Source organism: Cnephaeus nilssonii (assembly GCF_951640355.1).
Source record: "Cnephaeus nilssonii genome assembly, chromosome: X".
NCBI lineage: Eukaryota > Metazoa > Chordata > Mammalia > Chiroptera > Vespertilionidae > Cnephaeus > Cnephaeus nilssonii.
In genome coordinates this window covers 114266015-114289609 of record NC_137071.1, presented here as the reverse complement: position 1 = coordinate 114289609, position 23595 = coordinate 114266015, and positions in this window count along the sequence as shown.

Below are 23595 nucleotides of genomic sequence, written 5' to 3'. Positions count from 1 at the left end.
TCCAACCAAGGCGGGTTTGCTTTAATAAGGTGGCTCCTTCTGGGAAAGGATGGGGCATTGGCACATTGGATGGAGGTATGTGGATCAGTCCCCCTGAAAATTTTGAATTTGATGATTCCCCTGAATCCTCTGACCATGTAGAAGAGAGTCACTCCTTCCCATAAAGGGCTAGTATTCCTTGTTTGGAGGGTGAGTGCTTATGAGGAACTGTTCCTATACTCAATTTCAAATAATAATTACTGTGTGCCCTCAAAATTCCTGGTAATTTATACAGAAAATTAATGTGATTATCATTATTTTATCAATAAAGAAAAAGACTTAAGATTAAGCAACTAAACAACTAGTTGGTCATAGATCGAACAACTAGTGATCAAACTCAAGCCACTAGTAATTCATAGAGCTGGGGATTAAACTCAGAACTGTTTGACTCTAGTCCAGTGCCTTTTCTGCTAGCCCACAATTAACTGCCTCAATTGAACTTCCCTTACATTTGAATGGGAATGCCATTGAGTTTGGGTTTGGTGGACATTAAGCTGCATTCATTGCTTGATTACAGGTTCAATTACTAGAGTTCTCAAGGTGTGTGGTGGAGAGGTGTGCAATATATGAGCGCCCCAAGGAATGTTTCAAAATACGTATTCAAAGCTATGATACAATTTTATCTTTGGATAATGAATAAAAAACATTGTTTCCATAAATGCTATAGAAAACAAAACTTCATACAATTTCCTAGGCTACTGAAAATATGCAAGAAATAGCAATTATTGTCTATGTATACAAAACAGAATAGATTTCAGAATTTTCAGAGCCAAGAAATTTCATGTTAATTAAAAGAGTAAAAAGCTTTCAAACATTGAAGAATACTCTTTTGTATGATTCTGCCTTTATTTTTAGATAATGTGGCATATCTTGCATCAAAATGTCAAAAGCTAAAATTAAGTACTATGTGGAAAATTAGTCAGTGTTATATCTAACTAGAAGCCCGGTGCATGAAATTCATGCACGGCGGGGGGTTGTCCCTCAGCCCAGCCTGTACCCTCTCCAATCTGGGACCCCTGGAGGGATGTCCGACTGCCCGTTTAGGCCCAATCCCACCGGAATCGGGCCTAAACGGGCAGTCGGACAACCCTCTCACAATCCAGGACTGCTGGCTCCCAACTGCTTGCCTGCCTGCCTTCCTGATTGCCCCTAACTGCTTCTGCCTGCCAGCCTGATCACCCCCTAACCACTCTGCTGCCAGCCTGTTTGCACCCAACTTCCCTCCTCTGCCGGCCTGGTCACCCCTAACTGCCCTCTCCTGCAGGGTTGATCACCTCCAACTGCCCTCCCTTGCAGGCTTGGTCCCTCTCAACTGCCCTCCCTTGCATGCTGGGTGCCTCCCAACTGCCCTCTCCTGCTGGCCATCTTGTGGTGGCCATCTTGTGTCCACATGGGGGCAGGATCTTTGACCACATGGGGGCAGCTATATTGTGTGTTGCAGTGATGATCAATCTGTATATTATTCTTTTATTAGATAGGATAGAGGCCTGGTGCACGGGTGGGGGCCAGCTGGTTTGCCCTGAAGGGTGTCACAGATAAGGGTGGGGGTTCCCTTGGGGTGTGGGGTGGCCTGAGCGAGGGGCCTGTGGTGGTTTGCAGGCCAGCCACGCCCCCTGGCAACCCAAGGGGAGGCCCTGGTATCTGGAATTTATTTTCCTTCTACAATTGAAACTTTGTAGCCTGGAGCAGAGCCAAGCCTGGGGCTCCGGCAGCCATTTCTGTGGCAGTTAATTCACCTTCTACAATTGAAATTTTGTAGCCTTAAGCGGGTGAGCCTGGCCAGGGTGTGCGGAAAGCTTTGCTTCCCCTGTTGCCGCCGGCAACCCTGGCCTGCTCTCTCAAGCTCCATTCTGCCGCCATTTGTTTGAATTTGTTTACCTTCTATAATTGAAACTTTGTAGCTTGAGTGGAGGCTTAGGCCTGCAACGGCTATGGAAAGCTTGGCTTACTCTGTTACCTGGGAAACCTTGCTCTCTGTGGCTGTAGCCATCTTGGATTGGGGTTAATTTGCATACTCGCCCTGATTGGCTGGTGGGTGTGGCTTTGCTGGTGGGCATGGCTTATGTAGCAGAGTGATGGTTAATTTGCATATTACCATTTTATTAGAGAGGATGTTACATCTTGTATAAGGTTAACTGCACCTCTCCCTTATATTCAGACTAGAGGCCTGGTGAACCCTCTCCAATCCGTTTAGGCAGTCGGACATCCCTCTCCCAATCTGGGACTGTTGGCTCCTAACTGCCTCTGCCTGCCAGCCTGATTGCCCCCAACTGCTCTCCCCTGCTGGCCTGTTCGCCCCTAATTGCTCTCCCTGCCAGCCTGGTCACCCCAAACTAACCTCCCCTGCTGTCCTGGTCACCCCCAAATGCCCTCCCCTGCCAACCTGGTTGCCCCCAACTGCCCTCCCCTGCTAGCCTGGTCACCCCCAACTTCTCTCTCCTGCCAGCCTGGTTGCCCCCAGCTTCCCTCCCCTGCAGGCCTTGTCACCCCCACTACTTTCCCCTGCTGGCCTGGTCACCTCCAAATGCCCTCCCCTGCTGGCCTGGTTGCCCCAAACTGCCCTCCCCTGCCGGCCTGATTGCCCCTAAACTCCTGCCAGCCTGATATTGCCCCTAACTGCTCTCCCCTGCCAGCCTGATTGCCCCTAACTGCCTCTGCCTCTGCCTCAGCCCCCACCACTATGGCTTTGTCCAGAAGGAAGTCGGACGTCTGGAAGATGGCTGGTCAACCCAGTCTAATTGGCATATTACCCTTTTATTATAGATTATATAGGATAGGATTGCTTACATGGGGGTGGGGGGAGACTTTTTCAACAGGAGGAGATGCTCTTGGCAGACAAAAATACATAATCTCTATATCTGGACTGATAGCCAGCCATTTGCACTATACTGCCAAACCGGTTATTAAAAAATTGAACTGCTTTCTTACACCTTACACCAAACATCTGTTGCCCTTAAAACCCCTCCTCAGCACCCCACCTTAGGTTCTGCCTTTGCAGTTCACCCAGATCAGGTTCTGATTGGTCAGTTTCTACGCCAGCATCAAAAGCTCCACTTCCTAGGCAACCATTGGCTCTTCTGGGAAATCCAGAATGGCCCCACTGACAGCTGCCTTTGTCTCTGGGCCTATCTCTGGGCCTGATCTCAGCCTCTGTGGCAGCTGCTGATCAGGCCCTGCCTCTCTCTCTGGACCTCTCTCTGGGCCTGATCTGCTGCCGCCTTGCCCCGCCCACTCCCCCACCACCCTGCCCATCTGCCTGCCACCAGCCTTGTTGTGATAGGAGCCTGTGGGCCGCAGGGATCAAGAGGTGCTCCATGCACTTCCTGATGACTGGTTGTCCATCTGGTGACTTAGGTCATGACGACCCTAGGCTATTATTAGTATAGATAGTAATTCATTTATTCAACAAATGTGTATTAAGCTATGTGCCCAGTCCTGTACTAAGTAATATGGATGCATGATCCAACATGAGCTAGTTAAGTGATCCATGAGCTTCATGTCATCAAGTCTTCCCTGCACTATATGATGGCAATTGTGCCTTACATCTAAAAGTCTTTACAACTAAACTCTCTTACCTCAAAGGCTATGCTTTTGACTTCTTCTGTATCCCTCATTGTGTAGTATAAAACATTCAATCTTTGGAAGACTTAGACTTACTGTTCCATGATTTCTTGAGACAAAAAATCAGGATTAACCAAAATACTAGATAGAAATCTTTAGTGCCAACTCAAAGGCCTAAGAAAACAATAAAGGCAAATGGCAGTTTTAATGAATTCCAGGGAATTGGTTCAGAAACAAATTTAAATAATTTACTGTGATTAACAGAAACAACATGTTAGAAGGTGCTCTCTTTGCTGTCAATTAGACCAAGATAATTTTCTTATATTTTTATTTTTGTTAATTTTCTTATATTATTAAATAAAGACTAGAGGCCCAGCGCACGATTCAATCGTGCGGGTAGGGTCCCTAGGCCTAGCCTCCTGCGATCAGGGCCATCTTCTGCCTGTTCGCCAGTCCCCAGGCCCAATGCTGCCTCCGCCGCTGCCACTGAGCTGCCAGGCTGTTGGGATCACCAGCTCATCCCCAGCCGCTGCCGCTGCTGCTGGAGCTTGAGGTGCTGACGAAGGGGAGCATGGCAGGGGATCCGGGTGCGGACAACCGGCTCCCCGCCTCCGATGGCAGCGGAGCTGGGTGTCCAGGGTGTCCGAGGCAGCCCCCCTCAGCGGCCGCCAATCCAGCCGTTGAGAGGCGGGGGGGGGCGGTGGCGGGAGTCCCGTGCCTCTCAGTGGCCGGATATGCCACCCTGAGTCCCGCACCCCAGCCTCCCACCGCCCAATCATGGGCGTAGCGGAGTGATGGTTATTTGCATATTGCCTTTTTATTATGAAGGATAGTTGTGTGTTCAAACATGCAGGATTTTGGATAAAACAGGGTAATCTAATTACAAAATCACCTAGTTTCCTGATTGTTGTTGAGTCTGCAGAGTAGGAAAGATAGAAATAAGCAAAATAAGCCAGAGAAAGACAAGTATCACAGGTAGAATCTAATGACAAAATAGGTCCAGAGGCATTGAAGTATGCAACAGACTGACAAATTTCAGAGGGAGGGGGTTGGGTGGGAAGAGATTAACCAAAGAACTTATATGCATATATTCATAGCCCATGGACAGACCACAGTGCAGTGAAGGCTTGGGAAGGGGATGTGTGTGGGCTAGAAGGGGTCAATGTGGGGTGAGTAGAACATCTGTAATACTTTCAACAATAAAGATAAATTAAAAAAAAGATACCCTTCTGCCTTCAGAACATTTGAGGCAAGTATATTTCCACTGTCATGAAGTTATGGAATAGCTTCAGAAAGGAAATTTATCTGACAAGGAATGTGATTAGGCAGGTTGGCACCAGCTGTGTATTTGTAGCAGCTAGAGAATTTCATATAGCAGTCCGAAATTCAACCTGCAGATGTTCTTAGAGAAGTTACTATGTCTCAATACAAAGATCTTTTTTGGCTTATGTAGGCCTTCATGATCCACTCCAGTGATACAGTTCTCAAGTTTTTGCCTTAACAGAATATACATTTAGAGACTATGAAGATTACAGTTACTCTGTTATTTCTTGATGAGGTTTCCTAACTTACATTCACTGCCTTTATATTCTTTGACCTTTGGCACAACCCTACATGTATATAGGGTTGCCAGGGACTTTAACTAGATGCAGTGTTCTCTCCAAAACAAAATGCCATAGTTTCACTAATACATTGAAAACCAAAGTTCTAACTTTGCCTGCCCATATTTTCTAGTTAATTTTAACACTAAAACAAAGTTATATCTAATTGTAAATATGTAGAAAATAAATGCTCAGTAACTCGCTCTAGAGAGGTCTTGCCACTTTAGAAGAGCTTGGGTTACATTGACTTGAATGATATTGTAAATGGGAATTGTGTATCTACAGTTCAAAGGTACTCAGCATTTGGTTTTAGATTCTAACTGTAAATAATTTATACATGCATATTTTAAAAATCTAAAGAGAGAATGTAAAATATACAATAAGCTGTCTCATTATTTCCTTACTTTGTTTCATTTCCTACTTATCCTCTCTAATAAAAGGGTAATATGCAAATTAACCATCACTCTGCTACACAAACCACGCCCACCAGCCAAGCCACGCCCACCAGCCAATCAGGGCGAGTATGCAAATTAACCCAAGCCAAGATGGCTACAGCCACAGAGAGCAAGGTTTCCCAGGTAACAGAGCAAGCCAAACTTTCCGATAGCTGTTGCAGGCCTAAGCCTCCACTCAAGCTACAAAGTTTCAATTATAGAAGGTAAACAAATTGAAACAGAAATGGGGGCAGAACGGAGCTTGAGAGAGCAGGCCAGCATTGCCGGCGGCAACAGGGGAAGCAAAGCTTTCCGAACACCCTTGCCGGCCAGGCCTCCACTTAAGGCTACAAAGTTTCAATATAGAAGGTGAATTAACTGCAACAGAAATGGCTGCCGCCCGGGAGGGAGCAGCAGGCTTGGCTCCGCTCCAGGCTACGAAGTTTCAATTGTAGAAGGAAAATAAATTCCAGACACCAGGGCCTCTGCTTGGGTTGCCAGGGAGCGTGGCTGGCCTGCAAACCACCACAGGCCCCTCGCTCAGGCCACCCCACACCCCAAGGGAACCCCCACCTGATCCGGGACACTCTTCAGGGCAAACCAGCTGGCCCCCACCCATGCACCAGGCCTCTATCCTATCTAATAAAAGAGTAATATGCAGATTGACCATCACTCCAACACTAAGGTGACCAGATCGTCCTGCTTTTGGCGGGACTGAAAGCGGGACGATCTGGTCACCTTATCCAACACACAATATGTCTGCCCCCATGTGGTCAAAGATCCTGCCCCCATGTGGACACAAGATAGCCACTACAAGATGGCCAGCAGGAGAGGGCAGTTGGGAGGCACCCGGCCTGCAAGGGAGGGCAGTTGTGAGGGACCAGGCCTGCAAGGGAGGGCAGTTGAGAGGGACCAGGCTTGCAAGGGAGGGCAGTTGGAGGTGATCAACCCTGCAGGAGAGGGCAGTTAGGGGTGACCAGGCCGGCAGAGGAGGGAAGTTGGGGGCAAACAGGGTGGCAGGGGAGCAGTTAAGCATATACCAGGCTGGCAGCGGAGTGGTTAGGGGGTGATCAGGCTGGCCGGCAGAAGTGGTTAGGGGCAATCAGGAAGGTAGGCAGGCAAGCAGTTGGGAGCCAGCAGTCCTGGATTGTGAGAGGGATGTCTGACTGCCCGTTTAGTCATCCCTAACCACCGCTGCCTCAGCCCCCACCCAGGCCTGTATCCTCTCCAATCCAGGACCCCTCAGGGGATGTTTTACTAAACAGGCAGTCAGACATCCCTCCAGGAGTCCCAGATTGGAGAGTGTACAGGCTGGCTGAGGGACAACCCACCTCCGTGCACGAATTTCGTGCACCGGGCTTCTAGTCCTATATAATAAGAGAGGAATATGCTAATTAGCCAAGATATGCTAATTAGTCACGGTCAGGTGCTTAATAGTAAGGACCACTCAGGCGCAGCCTAGGAGCAGCCCCTGGTGAAAGAGGCCACCAGCGAGGGCACATGCAGCTCATGGTGCTGCGCAGCCCAGAGGCTGCCCTGGCTAGGGGTCATGAACAGGCACGCCATGCCGACTGGCCTAGGAGTGGCCCCCAGAGGAGTGGCCAGACTGGGGTGCGAGGAAGGTACGCTCCGCAGGGCCGGAGGCCGCCTGGCTGAAAGAGTCACTGGAGACTTTGGTTAAATTCAATAGTTAATGTCCCTGGCAATCTCATGTTCATTAGCTCTGGGCAGCGGGGAAGGAAAGGAAAAGGCATCACGCGGGGCAGCTCTGGCAAGCAAGCAGAAGGAAACCATGTCTGACAGACACTCCCCTGCCACTCTTTTCAACGTGTAAGAAGAATCAAATAAACCAATACAAACACCCCTCCCCAATCCTGGAGAGATCTGGGACTGAGGGGCGTCCTGCTCAGGCATTGTGTCCCTGCTTCTTACCACTTTATCCAAATGGACAGGTCAGGGAGTTAAGGGGAGGAGGAGGAGCATAACAGGAAGGGGATTCCCTGGAACCACACTCCTGCCCTCCCTCGGACCTGAGCTCTGGGATAGCAGGGCCTGACGCCGCCCCCAGCAGATTTGCATATCCCAGACCCTCTGGTGCTTCCAGGCACTGGGCATTCCCGAGTCTTCCCTGCCTCCCAGCCACTGACCCTCACTGTCTCCTACCCCAGAAGCACTCTGTCCTCCCCAACTTTCGGTCTTGATAGCCTAAATGCATGGTGGGCTTAGTTGCTTCTCCACGGGTTTTATTTGATAAGAACTCAGTGAAGTCGCTTAGCAACTGAGCTTCTCAGACTTCATCAGGGACAATGAATGACACACCTTACTTGGCTTTGATAGCAAAGCAATCTTATTCTTTTATTTTTTAAAATAGATTTTTATTGATTTCAGAGAGGAAGGGAGAGGGAAAGAGATAGAAACATCAATGATGAGAGAGAATCATTGATCGGCTGCCTCTTGCATGCGCCCTACTGGGGACCAAGCCCACAACCTAGGCTTGTGCCCTTGACCAGAATTGAACCTGGACCCTTCAGTCCTCAGGCTGAAGCTCTAGCCACTGAGCAAAACCAGCTAGGGCAAGCAATCCTATTCTTAAAGACTTGATTTTTGTCATAAACAAGTGGATTTCAATCATATCAAACCAATATACATTTTTAAATGAAATGTCTCTTCATTTCTACTAGTGCAATTCTACCTTAAAGCTTATGTTGTATAATCTATACAAATAACAGGGTAATATGCTAATTAGACCAGATATCTTCTGGACATCCATCTGAATGTCCTTCCACACAAAGCCACGGTGGTGGGGGCTGAGGCAGCGGCGGTTAGGGATGACCAGGCTGGCAGGGGAGTGCAGTTAGGGGAAATCAGGCCAGCAGGTAGGTGAGAAGTTAGGAGCCAGCAGTCCCGGATTGCGAGAGGGATGTCCAACTGCCGGTTTCGGGCCTAAACCGGCAGTAAAACATCCCCTGAGGGGTCCTGGATTGGAGAGGATACAGGCCAGGCTGAGGGAACCCCCCATGCACGAATTTCATGCACCGGGCCTCTAGTCTTAAAATAATCTTAAATCAAAATTTGACATATTCTAAGAACCTATTTTAAAAACATTCCACTGAATTAGGAGTATGGTGTTGAATATGGTCTTGATATAGGGCAAATGAAACAGAAATAATTAAAAAACTTAAAAAACTATGTCATAACATGCCAGGGCATAAGTTGAAGAGATGACAAGCATTTGGTGGCATGTGTCATAGGTAGGGTCTTAGCTGGGCTAGTGGCTAAGTGTCATACAATTTTGGAGATTAAAATTAGTTAAGGAGTCAAAAATTTATGTTTTTAGGCACAAACACCAATTAATTAAAATTTCAGGTGTTAAGAAGACCCAGATTTTCAAAGATCAAAGTATCATACTTCTTGATTTATTTAATATTTTAATGTATCTACTATAGAACACTTATCATATGCAGGCACTATTTTAATTGCTTTGCAAATATAAATACAGTTAGTCTTCATAATAACTCTTTGATGTAGGTATTACTATCCATAAGCATGCGGTTGTAAGAAAATTGCCAAATTTCATATACCTAATAAGTAGAGGAGCTTGTATATAAATCTCACTCTAGAATTGATGCCCTTAACCATTATGCACTGTGCTAGCTTTAAAGGATTACTATTTATCAATTTCAAATCACCCAATACAGCTTCTTATTCGTAGGAATAAAATGAGGATAATAAAAGAGAATCTTCTTTCTGTAGTCTCAGATTTTTTCAGAGACTACAAAAGCTGAAACCAATACAAAGAGGGGCAAGAGTATCTCCACTTTCCATAGCAGGGGTCCTCAAACTTTTTAAACAGGGGGCCAGTTCACTGTCCCTCAGACCATTGGAGGGCCGGACTATAGTTTAAAAAAAACAACTGTGAACAAATTCCTATGCACACTGCACATATCTTATTTTGAAGTTAAAAAAAAATAACAACGGCAAAAACACCCACATGTGGCCTGCGGGCCGTAGTTTGAGGATGCCTGTCCCATAGCAAGGTTTTAGACCATGTTTGCAGGGAATGCTAAAATGCTACATAAGTGGTTAAGGTTGGCAAAACAGAGATAATAGGAGAAAACATTTGGAGTGGGTACTGAATGTTTAATGGAAGAAGAGAATACACTGTTTACCTTCATTTAAGCCAACTGAGAGAGGGAGCTTTAAGACAACAATTTACTAGTAGAAAGGTGACCCTGAACCTCTTGGTGTCAGGAAAGTGCAGGACCTGATGTTGGAATTACACCTACAAAAGGCCAACATGTGTAGAGGCTGACAGAAATGATGAAACTAAAAGACAGATGCATATAGAGCAAACTGCACTTTCTCCAACATGGCACTTCTTCCAGGAAAAATTATAATGTGTAGGATTAAAAAGCTACTATCTGATTTATTGAAAAGGGGTCATAAGTAGACATGAAGAGAGGCATTGCCTATGTCAGTGGGACCTCAGAGGTAAGAGGTAGGTCCTTAAAGGAGGATCTCCAAGAAATATTTATAAGTGCCCAACTATTGAGTACAATGCTCCATAAAATGAATGTAAAGATGAATGTGGGAGTTCTCTATATAGTGGTATGGAATGATCTCTAGGAGTACCGAAAAATAAAAACAGGGCAAATACAGATCAATGTTTTTATTATACTGTATTTTGTGAAGGGAATAGTAAAATGATAGATATATGTGGATATACACATACAGGTGCTTTTTGACTTATGATGGGGTCATGTCCAAACAAACCCATCATAAGTTGAAAATAGTTTAAGTCAAAATGGATTTAGTACACCTAACCTACCAAACATTATAGCTTAGCCAACCCTACCTACTTTAAATGTGCTCAGAACACTTAAATTAGCCAACAATTGAGCAATATCATTTAACACAAAGACTATTTTATAATAGAGTGTTGAATATCTCATGTAATTTATATAATTATGACTTACCACCTTCATGCTGGGCAATTATCTTGAGTTTCATCTCAAGAATAATTGCCTTTCTCTTCTTCTTCCCACCAGAAGTAGGAGACACAGCTGGGTGTTTTGTATACATAATGGGATGTGAAAACACAAAACACATTATACAAAAAGAACACAATATTTTGGCTGTATATCCTTAGTGGGTATATAGTAAAGACAACAAGAACTGCAAATAAATCTAAAAACTGAATTTTGTATTCTTATATTAGTAGTGATAACAACATAGTTATTTTAAACTAATATTCATTAAAAAATAATTAAGTACATTAATGTCTTTAGTTACCAAGATTTTTAGAGTAGGAAAAAGATAAAAAATAAAGCATAGAGAATTTAAAAGCCGTGTAACGTCAAAGGTGATTGGAAATGAAATTATTTATTTTACATTTACAAAGATATATATGCGTGTATTTCTGTCAACTGAAGGAGTCTAAAACTACATCAACAATATTGCCTAGATAGAGGTCTCAAATGATTTTCTTTGAAAAATAGTTGATTGCATGTCTGGGACAGGCAATGTGTAAATGAGCCTGGGAAATTCTGTCATACTATACAATAAAGAAACTAATAAAGGCTACTAAGTTCATGTCAAGATAATATAGAGAATCCAGTCTGAAAGACTCCCTCTGACCAAAGCTGGGCCAATTTGAGCATTATTATTGACTAGAGGCCTGGTGCACAGATTCATGCACCAGTGGGGTCCCTTGGCCTGGCCTGTGCTCTCTCACAATCTGATACCCCTTGGGGGATGTCAAAGAGCCGGTTTTGGCCCAATCCCTGCAGGCCAGGCCGAGGGACCCCACTGGTGCATGAATCCGTGTACCGGGCCTCTAGTATGAACCGTATTTTCCAGCGTATAAGACGACTGGGCATATAGAAGATTTTCCTGGGTTAAATAGTCATCTTATATGCCAGAAAATACTGTATATAAGATCTTTGGTTAATCTCTTACCACCCTTCCCCCTCCCCCCTTTCCTCTGAGATTCATCAGTTTGTTCCATGATTCTATGCCTGTGGTTTCCACTCCTGCATTGAGCATCTGCCCCCTGTTGGTCAGTGTGTGTGATAACTACAGAATGGATGGTCAGTTGGCCAGTTGCTTAGGCTTTTATATATATACTAGAGGCCCGGTGCACGAAATTCATGCACGGAGGGAGGTTGTCCCTCAGCCCAGCCTGTACCCTCTCCAATATGGGACCCCGGAGGGATGTCCAACTGCCCGTTTAGGCCCAATCCCACCGGAATCGGGCCTAAACGGGCAGTCGGACAACCCTCTCACAATCCAGGACTGCTGGCTCCCAACTGCTTGCCTGCCTGCCTTCCTGATTGCCCCTAACTGCTTCTGCCTGCCAGCCTGATCACCCCCTAACCACTCTGCTGCCAGCCTGTTTGCCCCCAACTTCCCTCCTCTGCCGGCCTGGTCACCCCTAACTGCCCTCTTCTGCAGGGTTGATCACCTCCAACTGCCCTCCCTTGCAGGCTTGGTCCCTCTCAACTGCCCTCCCTTGCATGCTGGGTGCCTCCCAACTGCCCTCTCCTGCTGGCCATCTTGTGGTGGCCATCTTGTGTCCACAGGGGGGCAGGATCTTTGACCACATGGGGGCAGCTATATTGTGTGTTGCAGTGATGATCAATCTGTATATTATTCTTTTATTAGATAGGATAGAGGCCTGGTACAGGGGTGGGGGCCAGCTGGTTAGCCCTGAAGGGTGTCCCGGATCAGGTGGGGGTTCCCTTGGGGTGTGGGGCGGCCTGAGTGAGGAGCCTGTGGTGGTTTGCAGGCTGGCCACGCCCCCTGGTAACCCAAGCGGTGGCCCTGGTATCTGAAATTTATTTTCCTTCTACAATTGAAACTTTGTAGCCTGGAGCGGAGCCAAGCCTGGGGCTCCCTCCACAGTGGCAGCCATTTATGTTGGGGTTATAATTGAAACTTTGTTGCCTTAAGTGGGTGGGCCCGGCCAGGGTGTGCGGAAAGCTTTGCTTCCCCTGTTGCCGGTGGCAACCCTGGCCTGCTCTCTCAAGCTCCATTCTGCTGCCATTTGTTTGAATTTGTTTACCTTCTATAATTGAAACGTTGTAGCTTGAGTGGAGGCTTAGGCCTGGCAAGGGCAGGTGGAAAGCTTGGCTTGCTCTCTTGCCTAGGAAACCTTGCTCTCTGTGGCTGTAGCCATCTTGGTTTGTGTTAATTTGCATGCTCACTCTGATTGGATGGTGGGTGTGACTTGTGGGCGTGGCTTGTGTGTGTGTCAGAAGCACGGTCAATTTGCATATTTGTCTATTATTAGGTAGGGTGTACTAGAGGCCTGGTGCACAAAATTTGTGCACGGGGGGGCCTCAACCCAGCCTGCACCCTCTCCAATCTAGGACCCCTCAGGGGATGTCTGACCTAAACAGGCAATCGGACATCCCTCTCACAATTAGGGACCACTGGCTCCAAACTGCTCACCTGTCTGCCTGCCTGATTGCCCCTAACTGCTCCCCTGCTGGCCTGGTTGCCCCAAACTGTCCCCCCTGCCAGCCTGGTCACCCCCAAATGCCCCCTCTGCCAGCCTGGTTGCCCCTAACTTCCCTCCCACTGGCCTGGTTGCCCCTAACTCCCCCCCGCTGGCCTGGTTGCCCCCAACTGCCCCCCCTGCCAGCCTGGTCGCCCCATGCAGCCAGCTGTTCAGTCATTTGGTCGTCCCTCACTAACCCCCCTGTCGGCCTGGTCGCCCCACACAACTTGCTGTTCATTTGTTTGGTCATCCCTCACCCCCCTGCCAGCCTAGTCGCCCCACGCAGCCTGCTGTTCAGTCCTTTGGTCATCCTTCACTAACCCCCCTGCCAGCGTGGTCACCCCATGCAGCCTGCTGTTCAGTTGTTAATGTTACTGGGATGGCATCCTGGACAATTTGAATATTCCTCTATTAGTATAGACTAGTGGCTTGGTGCACGGATTCATGCACATTGAAAGGAAATTAATTAGAAGAAATATTCACGCAGTAATTACATTACTGCAAAATATTACATCTCAAAATCGTATATATAATATCTATCTATATATAAAAGCCTAAGTGACCCTTATAACTGGTCAACTGAATGACCAGTCAGCTGGTCGCTATGATGATGCACTGACCACCAGGGGGAAGATGCTCAACGTAGCACTGCCCCTGGTGGTCAGTGTGCTTCCACAGCCAACCTCCCACGACCGGCTAACCTCCCACAGCCCCTCCCCACGGACTGGGTGAGATGGCCCCGATCAGCTCCAATCACTGGCCAGGCTGAGGGACCCCACCCATGCACAAATTCATGCACTGGGCCTCTAGTAGTATTATAAAATGAAAATACAAAATATTTTAATATCGCTATTTGCCCTTTCTCTATAATAGAAGTGTCAGAGATAAAAGAAAATTAGTAAAATGTATATGAAAATGATATATAAAATTGATTAGCAAATAAACAATAACATGATAAAAACAACAAAGACATGATATAAAAATAACAAAAGCATGATATAAAAACAACATTGATAAAAACAATGATTGATAAATTGATTAGTAAATAAACAACAACAACATGATATACCAACAACAAAGACATGATATAAAAACAAAAACATGATATAAAAACAATAAAAACAGTGCGCATAATATGTATTAGCCAGTCGGTAGCATGTTATTGGTGCCAGCGAGAGCTTTATATGTATTGTGCATGTGCAAGACAACATTTATTTTTAAATTGCCAGTGCATGTCATATGTACTGGCTGGTCGGATGGACGGTCAGTCACTTAGCCTTTTATATATATGGATGTTGAAAACACTGGGTTGATTTGTTACTCTTATTGGGGAAAAAAATTTTACACTGCATCCTAAGTATCTCTATTGAAAATGGGTAGCATATCCTTCCTCATTTGAAGTTATAGATGATTGCTCTAAAATAGAATGTATGCATTACTTGAAAGGGACTTCCTGCATATACAAATTGAATCAATAAGATACAAATTGCTATTTTAAAAAAATTTCACCTGAGAATATATTTTTTTAAAATTTATTTTAGAGGGAGAGAGAGACACAGAGAGAGAAAAACATCAATGTGAGAGAGAAACATTAATCAATTGCCTCTGTACCCACCCAGACATGGGTTTGAACCCCCAAGCTAGGTATGTACCCTGACCAGGAATTAATTGTATCTGCAACCTTTTAGTGCACAGGAGGATGCTCCAACCAACTGAGCCACCTTAGCTACCTGGCCAGGGCCAGATTGCTTTATTTATTTATTTATTTATTTAGCTTTAATTTATCTTTATCACTGAAAGTATTACAGATGTCCTGTTCCCCCCCCCCCCATTGACCTCCTCTGCCCTGCACCTGCCCCTCACCCATGTCTTCATTGCACTATTGTCTGTGTCCATGGGTTATGCATATATGCATATAAGTTCTCTGGTTAATCTCTTCCCATCCCTTTCCACCCCCCTTTCCTCTGAAATTCATCAGTCTGTTCCATGCTTCTATGTCTCTGGATCTATTTTGTTCATCAGCCTTTTTTATTTATTAGATTTCACATATGAGTGAGTCTTTCTCTGACTGGCTCATTTCGCTTAGCATAATGTTCTCTCAAAGGGTGAGAGATCCTTTCTTTTTACTGCTGCATAGTATTCCATTGTGTAAATGTACCACAGCATTTTTATCCACTCACCTATTGATGGGCACTTGGGCTATTTTCAGATATTAGCTATTATAAATTACACTGCTATGAACATAGGGATGTATATATGTCTTATGACTGGTCTTTTGGGATTCTTAGGATATATTACTAGAAGTGGGATCACTAGGCCAAATGGCAGCTCCACTTTTTATGTTTTGAGGAAACTCCATATTGTTTACCATAGTGGCTGTACCAGTCTGCATTCCAATCAGCAGTGTATTAGACGGTCTGATTTTAAGAAGTGCTAGTGGCAGCCCAAATGGGCTTTTGATTCATAGATGTAAGCCCTTTCCATCAAGAATTTTAACTATTTTTTAAAATATCTAGACTATTCTAAAGATTCCTCACTGTTTCTGAAGTCCTATTGAAACCAACTAGGGCACCTTCCAAATCTAAACTTAGAGAAACTCTATGTTTCTCTTCTTGCTCTCACTCTCTGACCTGCTTTCACTCTCTTTCTCTCTTGCTTTCTCTCTCTCTCTATCTTTGTCCTGTTATTCCAAAGAACCCTATAACTTTGGCCAGTCAGTTGTACAATTCTTCTACATCTAAATCTGAAATCCATAAAATGATTCTCTTCCAGTAAACCTGATAATAATACTTGTCTATTATCTGTCTTTATATATAATTTTTATTGACTTGTATAAAAAAAAGTATGCATAGCATTATGCAATTAATTACTAAAAAGTTAATACATCTATATAACCACTCTCCAGATCAGGAAATAGCACATTTGCAGCATACTAGAGTCATTCTTGCATACCTCCCAGTGACTACCTCCAACCTATTCCCCAAAAGCAATCATTGTCCTTACTTCTAAACCAATAAATTCAATTTTCCTGAACTGTATATATGACTTAATCCATACAGTATAAACTGGTGTGGTTTGTTTTCTTCCCCTCAACATTATGTTTAAAATATTTATCCATGTTGTTGCATGTAATTATGATGTATTCTTTTCATTGTTATATAATAAACCATTTATGAATATATATCAATATATTTATCCAGTGTTCTGTTTATAAGCACTTGTTTTGATCCATTGTGGAATCAAACTAGAAATCCATAACAATAAGAAATTTGGAAAACTTTCCATGCAAATGCATGGAAATTCACACACCCTTAAACAACCATCAGGTCAAAGAAGTAATCAAAAGAGGAAATAGAAAATATCTGGAGATGAGACAAAACAAAAATGAAAACACAACATATAAAAACATGTGGAATATGTGAAAATCAGTATTTAGAGGGAAGTTTATATTGATAAATGCCTAAATTAAATAAGGCAGAAAGATCTCAAATAAACAATCTAATTTTCAAATGAAGGGACTAGGAAAAGAAGAACAAACTAAGCCAAAAGTGAGCAGAAGAAAGGGAATAATAAAAATTACATCAGAAATAAATGATATAAGAAGTAGAAATACTCTAAAAATTTGGTGAAACTAAGATTTGGTTTTTTGAAAAGATAAAATTGGCAGACTTTTATTTAGACTAAAAAAAAAAGAGAGAAGACTCAATTACATAAAATCAGAAGTGAAAAAGAATATACAACATACCAATCTTCCAGAAATAAAAAATATTAATAGGGATGATTCTGAACAAACTAGTAGCCCATCGTGCAATGCGCGTAGTAAGCTGCTCGCCGCTTCCCCGGGAGCTGGTGGGAACTGCAGCGTGCTGCCGGGAGCCACGCTGCTTCCATGGGAGGTGGGCCCACCATCTCCTCTCCTGGCTTGTGCTAGGCCATGGAAGCTGCAGGCTGGCCCCCCGTCCTCCAGAGGCCCTCCACGGCCGGGGCATTGCCACGGTGATGAAGCAAGCATCCCGCCCCAGCCGCTCTGCACCCGCTGCCCAGAGGTCGTCCATCGCCATGGTGATGAAGCAAGCATTCTGCCAGGCTGCTCATGCTCTCAGGCGTAGCCCCCCTCAGGACTGGGGGACTCAGGCAGGGCTGAGGGGACTAGGCACCACCATCTTATGGCTATGGGCACTGCCATCTGTGTGATGGAGTGACAGTTAATTTGCATATTACCCTTTTATTAGATAGGATACACACTAACATATTTGACAACTTAAAAGAAATGGATAAATTCATAGAAACATATGATCTACCAAGACCAAATCAAGAAGAAATAGAAAGCCTGAACAGACCAATAACAAATAAGGAGATTGAATTCATAAATAAAAAACCTCCTAACACAAAATCTTAAGAACAGATGGTTTCACAGGTAAATTTTACCAAATATTTAAAGAAGAATGAACACTTACTCTTCTTAAACTTTTCCAAAATATAGAGGAAGAGAGAACCTTTTCAAACATATTTTATGAAGCTAGCATAACAGAGTTATGACCAAAGCCAGCCAAAGGCATGGAAAGAAAACTCCAGGTCAGTATCCCTAATGAACATGGATGTAAAAGTCCTCAACAAAATGCTATCAAACTGAATTCAAAAGCACATTAATAAGGAACATCTGCCATGATCAAGTGGGATTTATCCCACAGATGCAAGGATGGTAAACACATAAATCATTAAATGTAACATATCGCATTAAGGGAATGGATGACAAAAATTATATGATCATTTCAAGACATGCATAAAAACATCTGAAAAAAATTCAACTCCCTTTCATGGATAAAAATGATTTGGTACATTTCCACAATTGAATACTATGCAGCTATAAAAAAGAATGATATCTTACCCTTTGAAACAGCATGGATGGACCTGGAGACTATTATGCTAAGTGAAATAAGCCAGTCAGAGAAAGACAAGTATCACATGATCTCACACATATGTGGAATCTAATGAACAAAATAAACTGAAGAACAAAATAGATCCAGAGACATAGAAGCATGGGACAGACAAATCTCAGAGGGAAGCAGGGTGGGAGGTGGGGGTAAAAAGAGATAAACCAAAGAACTTATATGCATATATGCATAACCCATGGACACAGACAATAGTGAGATGAATGTCTGGGGGGGGGTGGAAGTGGGGCGGAGGGGTTCAGTGGAGGGAAAAGGGGACATCTGTAATACTTTCAACAATAAAGATAAATTTTTAAAAACTCTCAACAAATTAAGTATGGGAAGAACTTGCCTCAATAAAATAATGACCAAGTAATAATAATAATGTCTATTTATGAAAAGCCCACAATTAACATCATACACAACAATGAAAAACTGAAAGGTTTCCTCTAAGATCTGAAACAAAGCATAGTACTGGAAATCCAAGCCAGAACAAGTAGGAAAGAAAAATAAGAGGAATCCAAATTGGAAAGGAGGATTTTAAATATTTCTGTAGATAACATGCTCTTATCCTATATAATAAAGATGTAATATGCAAATGGTCATTACGCCATGAAGTGTAACAATCGACCACATAACGACCAGATCACGGATCAGCAGGAGTGTGGGGCAGCGAGCTACAGCAGGTGGTGAAGAGCTATAGGAGGGGGCAGGGCAGCAAGCTATTGGCGGGGGGGGGGCGAGCAGGGGGGGCAGAGGGAGCTACAGGAGGGCGGCAGTGAGCTACTGGCTACAAGCAGGCTGTGGAGAACTACAGGGCAGCAAGCTATGAGGGGGGGGCATGGGGAGGGGGGCTGGGGGAGCTACAGGAGAGTAGGGCAGCGGGTAGAGAGCTACTAGAGGGCAGCAGCGAGCTACTGGCGAGCTACTGATGCACAGATTTGTGTGCAGGGCTACTAGTATATATATAGAAATCTAAAAACTCCACCAAGAAAACTCTTAGAACTAATAAAAAATTCAGTTCTTTTTCAGCAAGCAAAATCATACAAAAATCAATTGCATCTCTATTCACTATCAATAATATAAATAGAAAATTAAGAAAATTCAATTTATAATAGCATGAAAAAGAATAAAATATTTAGGGATAAACTTAACCAACAAAATGAAACACTTATAAAATAAAAACTACAAAAAATTGCTGAAAAAAAATTAAAGGAGACATAAATAGAAATACATCCCATGCTTATGGATTGGAAGACTTATGATCTTAGTATAATTCCAAGTGATTCACCGAATCAATGCAATCTCTCAATTCCCAATGACATTTTTGTAGTAATATGAGGACCCATTCTAAAATTCATATGGAATCTCAAGGGACATGTTCCAAAGAAAACCTTGAAAAATACAGACAAACCTGGAGGACTTGCACTTCCTGATTTCAAAACTTACTGCAAAGCTATCCTTTTCAAAACAGTGTGCTACTGGCTTGATGACAGACCTAGAATAGATTGGAGGCCCAGAAATAAACCCTTGCATAATATTCAAATGACTTTTGAGGAGTGTGCCAATGCATTAAATGGGGGAAAAGTGAATCTTTTCAACAAATGGTGCTGGGAAACTGGATACTCACAAGCAAAAGAATGCAGTTGGACGTTTACCTAATACCATATACAGAGATTAACTTAAAATGGACCAAAGACCTATATGTAAGAAATAAAACTCTAAAACTCTTAGAAGAAAACACAGGGTAAAAGCTTCATGATATAGGATTTGGCAATGATTTATTGAATGTAACACCAAAGGCACAGGCAATAGAAGTAAAAATAGACAAGTCAAATTCATGAAAATTAAAAATATTTTTAGCATCAAAAGACAACATCAATAGAGTAAAAGGCAACCCACAGAATGGGATAAATATTTGTAATTCATAAATCTGCTAAGTGGTTAATATCCAGAACAGATAGAGAATACCAAAAACTCAACAATAAAAATACAGACAACCTGATTATAAAATGGGTGGACTTGAATATACATTTCTACAATAGAGATATATAAATATAACCGGGCTGGTGTTGCTCAGTGGTTGAGCCTTGACTTAGGAACCAAGAGGTCACAGTTGGATTCCCAGTCAGGGCACATGCCTGGGTTGCGGGCTTGATCCACAGTGGGGGACATGCAGGAGGCAGCCAATTGCTGATGTTTCGCTCTCATCAATGCTTCTATCTTTCTATCCCTCTCCCTCTCTCTCTAAAATCAATAAAAGTATATTAAAAAAGATATACAAATGTGTAATAAGCACATGGAAAGATATGTAACATCACTAATCATTAGGGAAATGCAAATGAAAGCTACAATGAGATACCACTTCAAAACTGTTAGAATGGCTATTGTAGAAAAACAAACAACATAAAATGAGAAGTGTTGGCCAGGGATGTGGAGAAATCAGAAGCCTTGTACACTATTGATTGGAGTATAAAATGGTGCATCCAATATGAAAAACAGTATGGTAGTTCCTCAAAAATTTTATATTAGAACTACAGTATGATTTAGAAATTCTGCTTCTGGATATATATACAAAAGATAGAAAGCAAGATCTCACAGAAATATTTCCACACCCATTTTGATAGCAACATTAATTCACAATAGATGAAATGTGGAAGCCACCCAAATGTCCACTGATGGCTAATTGAATAAGCAAAATGTAGTATATACATACAATGGAATATTAGTCACCCTTTAAAAGGAAGAAATTCTGACATGCTACAATAGGGATGCACCTTGAGGACATTATGCTTAGTGAAACAGTCCACTCACAAAAAGACAAATGCATATGATTCCATATTATATGAGGTACTTAGAGTAATCAAAATCATAAAAATGGAAAGTAAAATGGTAGTTGTTTGGGGTTAGGAAGAGAGAAGAATGGGGAGGTATTGTTTAATGAATATAGAGTTCTAGTATCTATACTTATAAAAGGGTAATATGCTAATTAGACCGGGAGACCTTCTGGATGTCCTTCCAGACAAAGCCATGGTGGCAGGGCCGAGGCAGAGGCAGTTAGGGGCGATCAGGCCGACAGGGGGGGCAGTTGGGGGCAAGCAGGCCAGTGGGGTGGGGCAGTTGGGGGCAATCAGGCCAGTAGGGGTGCCGTTTGGGGCGAGCAGGCTGGCAGGGGGGCAGTTGGGATTGAGCAGGCTGGTGGGGGGCAGTTGAGGGTGATCAGGCCGACGGGGGGGGGGGCAGTTGGGAGCGATCAGTTCGGCAGGGGAGGCAGGTGGGGGCAATCAGACCAGCAGGTAGAGTGTTTAGGGTTGATCAGGCAGGCAGGCAGGTGAGTGGTTAGGAGCCAGTGGTCCCAGATTGTGAGAGGGATCAGGCCTAAACCGGCAGTTGGACATGCCCCGAGGGGTTCCAGATTGGAGAGGGTGCAGGCCGCCTGAGGACAACCCCCCCCCCCATGCACAAATTTCGTGCACTGGGCCACTAGTTAAAAGATAAGAGTTATAGAGATGGATGATTCTGATGGTTGCACATTATGAATGTATTTAATACCACTGAACTGTATACCTAGAAAATGATTTAGGTGGTTTTAAAAAAAAGTAAAATAGAAAACTACATGTGTGGGAGATTATATTTGTGATTCATGTAATTGTATATTTATGATTCATCTACATGCATGGATAATTTTCTCTGATTTGAAAACAAGGCTAACTAAGAAATTAGTTGTAAAATCAATGTATGATTTATTGCCATTAATAGTGAAAAGTAATTTTTCTTTTTCCTGATATCTGAACTGAATATACTCACATTTTAAAATGTAACACAAAGTATTACAATAAATAACTTGAACTCCTCCATTGCAAAACCATCTTTTCATTTAAAAGCACATAGTACTGTCATCATGTGAAGATAGCTTTTTTAAATATTTACATTAAAAGTGATAACTATTTGATATAAAATGTGCTAGACATTAGCTCATCATAGAAACATTCAATGAATTTTTCACTTCTTCTGCAGCATTTAGCAAGAGCACGTAGTATTGCTGAGCAATATTCCCTCTAATTGTTTTAACTTATGAGTGTAGCATTATACTTTGTAAGTAATAAGAATTTAAAAATGGAGAATGCAAGAATAGGATTTACTATAGTAATAAAATTCACAACAAAGTAAAATTGACACATGTTTAATGATATGAAAAATTATTAATGAGCTGCATGGTAATTATTCAAAAATATTGTAGAAAATGACAGTAATTGGCATTGCTTTCCTCTGACCAAATCACTTATTTGTAGGGTAGAGGATATTGTTGGACAGCTCTAATTAGTTGAAGGTGCTTTGTCATATTGAGCCTTAACATTTCCTTTGTAGTGTTCTAATAATTCATATCTGCTTTCTGAAGTTACACAGATTCCAAATCATTTAACTTCCCACATAGCAGTTATCAAATATTTGAAGATATATATTTTTACCTTATTTCATCCTCATGTTTTCTTTATTCCAGAATGAGCAATTCAGTTTCTCTCAATTGTTCATCATAGGATATGTTTTTCAAACTCCTAAGAATCTTGATTGCATTCCTTTGCATATTTTGTGGTCTCTTTTTTTTTTCTCCATAGGGATACAGTACCTTAGATGTGGTATGAAATTTAACATTTTTATATGCTTATTTCATTCTTTGATCTACTAGTATGTAATCTATTTCTTTACATTCCCGGCTTGAATTACAATTTTTTTCAAATAAACTTTGAGGCATTATTTATACATAGTAAAATGTACCCACTTAAGAGTACATTTATGAGGTCTGACAAATTTATAAACCTGTGTAACTACCATCATAATAAAAATATAGCACATTTTCACCACTCCAAATGTTTCCCTATACCCCTTTATGTTCAAGCCCCCTTCCACCATTAGGTTCAGGCAATCTTTTATTTGATTTACGTCACTATAGTTTTTTTCCCTCCATATTCTATAACTTTATATAAATGGAATCACATTATATCTTCTCTTGTATATGGATTTTTCCAAGCATTGTATTAGTCTGCTCAGGCTATGATAGTAAAATGCCACATACTTAGTACCTTGAACAACAGAAATTTATTTTCTCATGGTTCTGGAGAAGACTAAGTTCAAGGCGTTTACGGGATTGGTTTCTAGTGAAAGCTCTCTTGTTGGCTTTCTGACAGTCACCTTTTTGCTGTATCCTCTCAGTGCGTGTATGAAGGGGGGTGGGGAGAGAGAGAAAGAGAGAGAGAGAGAGAGAGAGAGAGAGAGAGCAGTCTGGTGTCTCTTGTTATTAGGACACTAATCCTATTGGGTTAGGTTCCTACCCTTATTATCTTAGATAACATTATTTCCTTAGAGTCTCTATCTCCAGATACAGCTACATTGGAGGATGGGCCTCAACATATGAATTTTAGGGGGACACAAACATTCAGTCCATAACAGACATAAAGCATAAAGCTTTATAGATTCTTTTATGTTTTTGTGAGTTTTAGTAATGTATTCCTTTGTTACTTCTGAGTAAT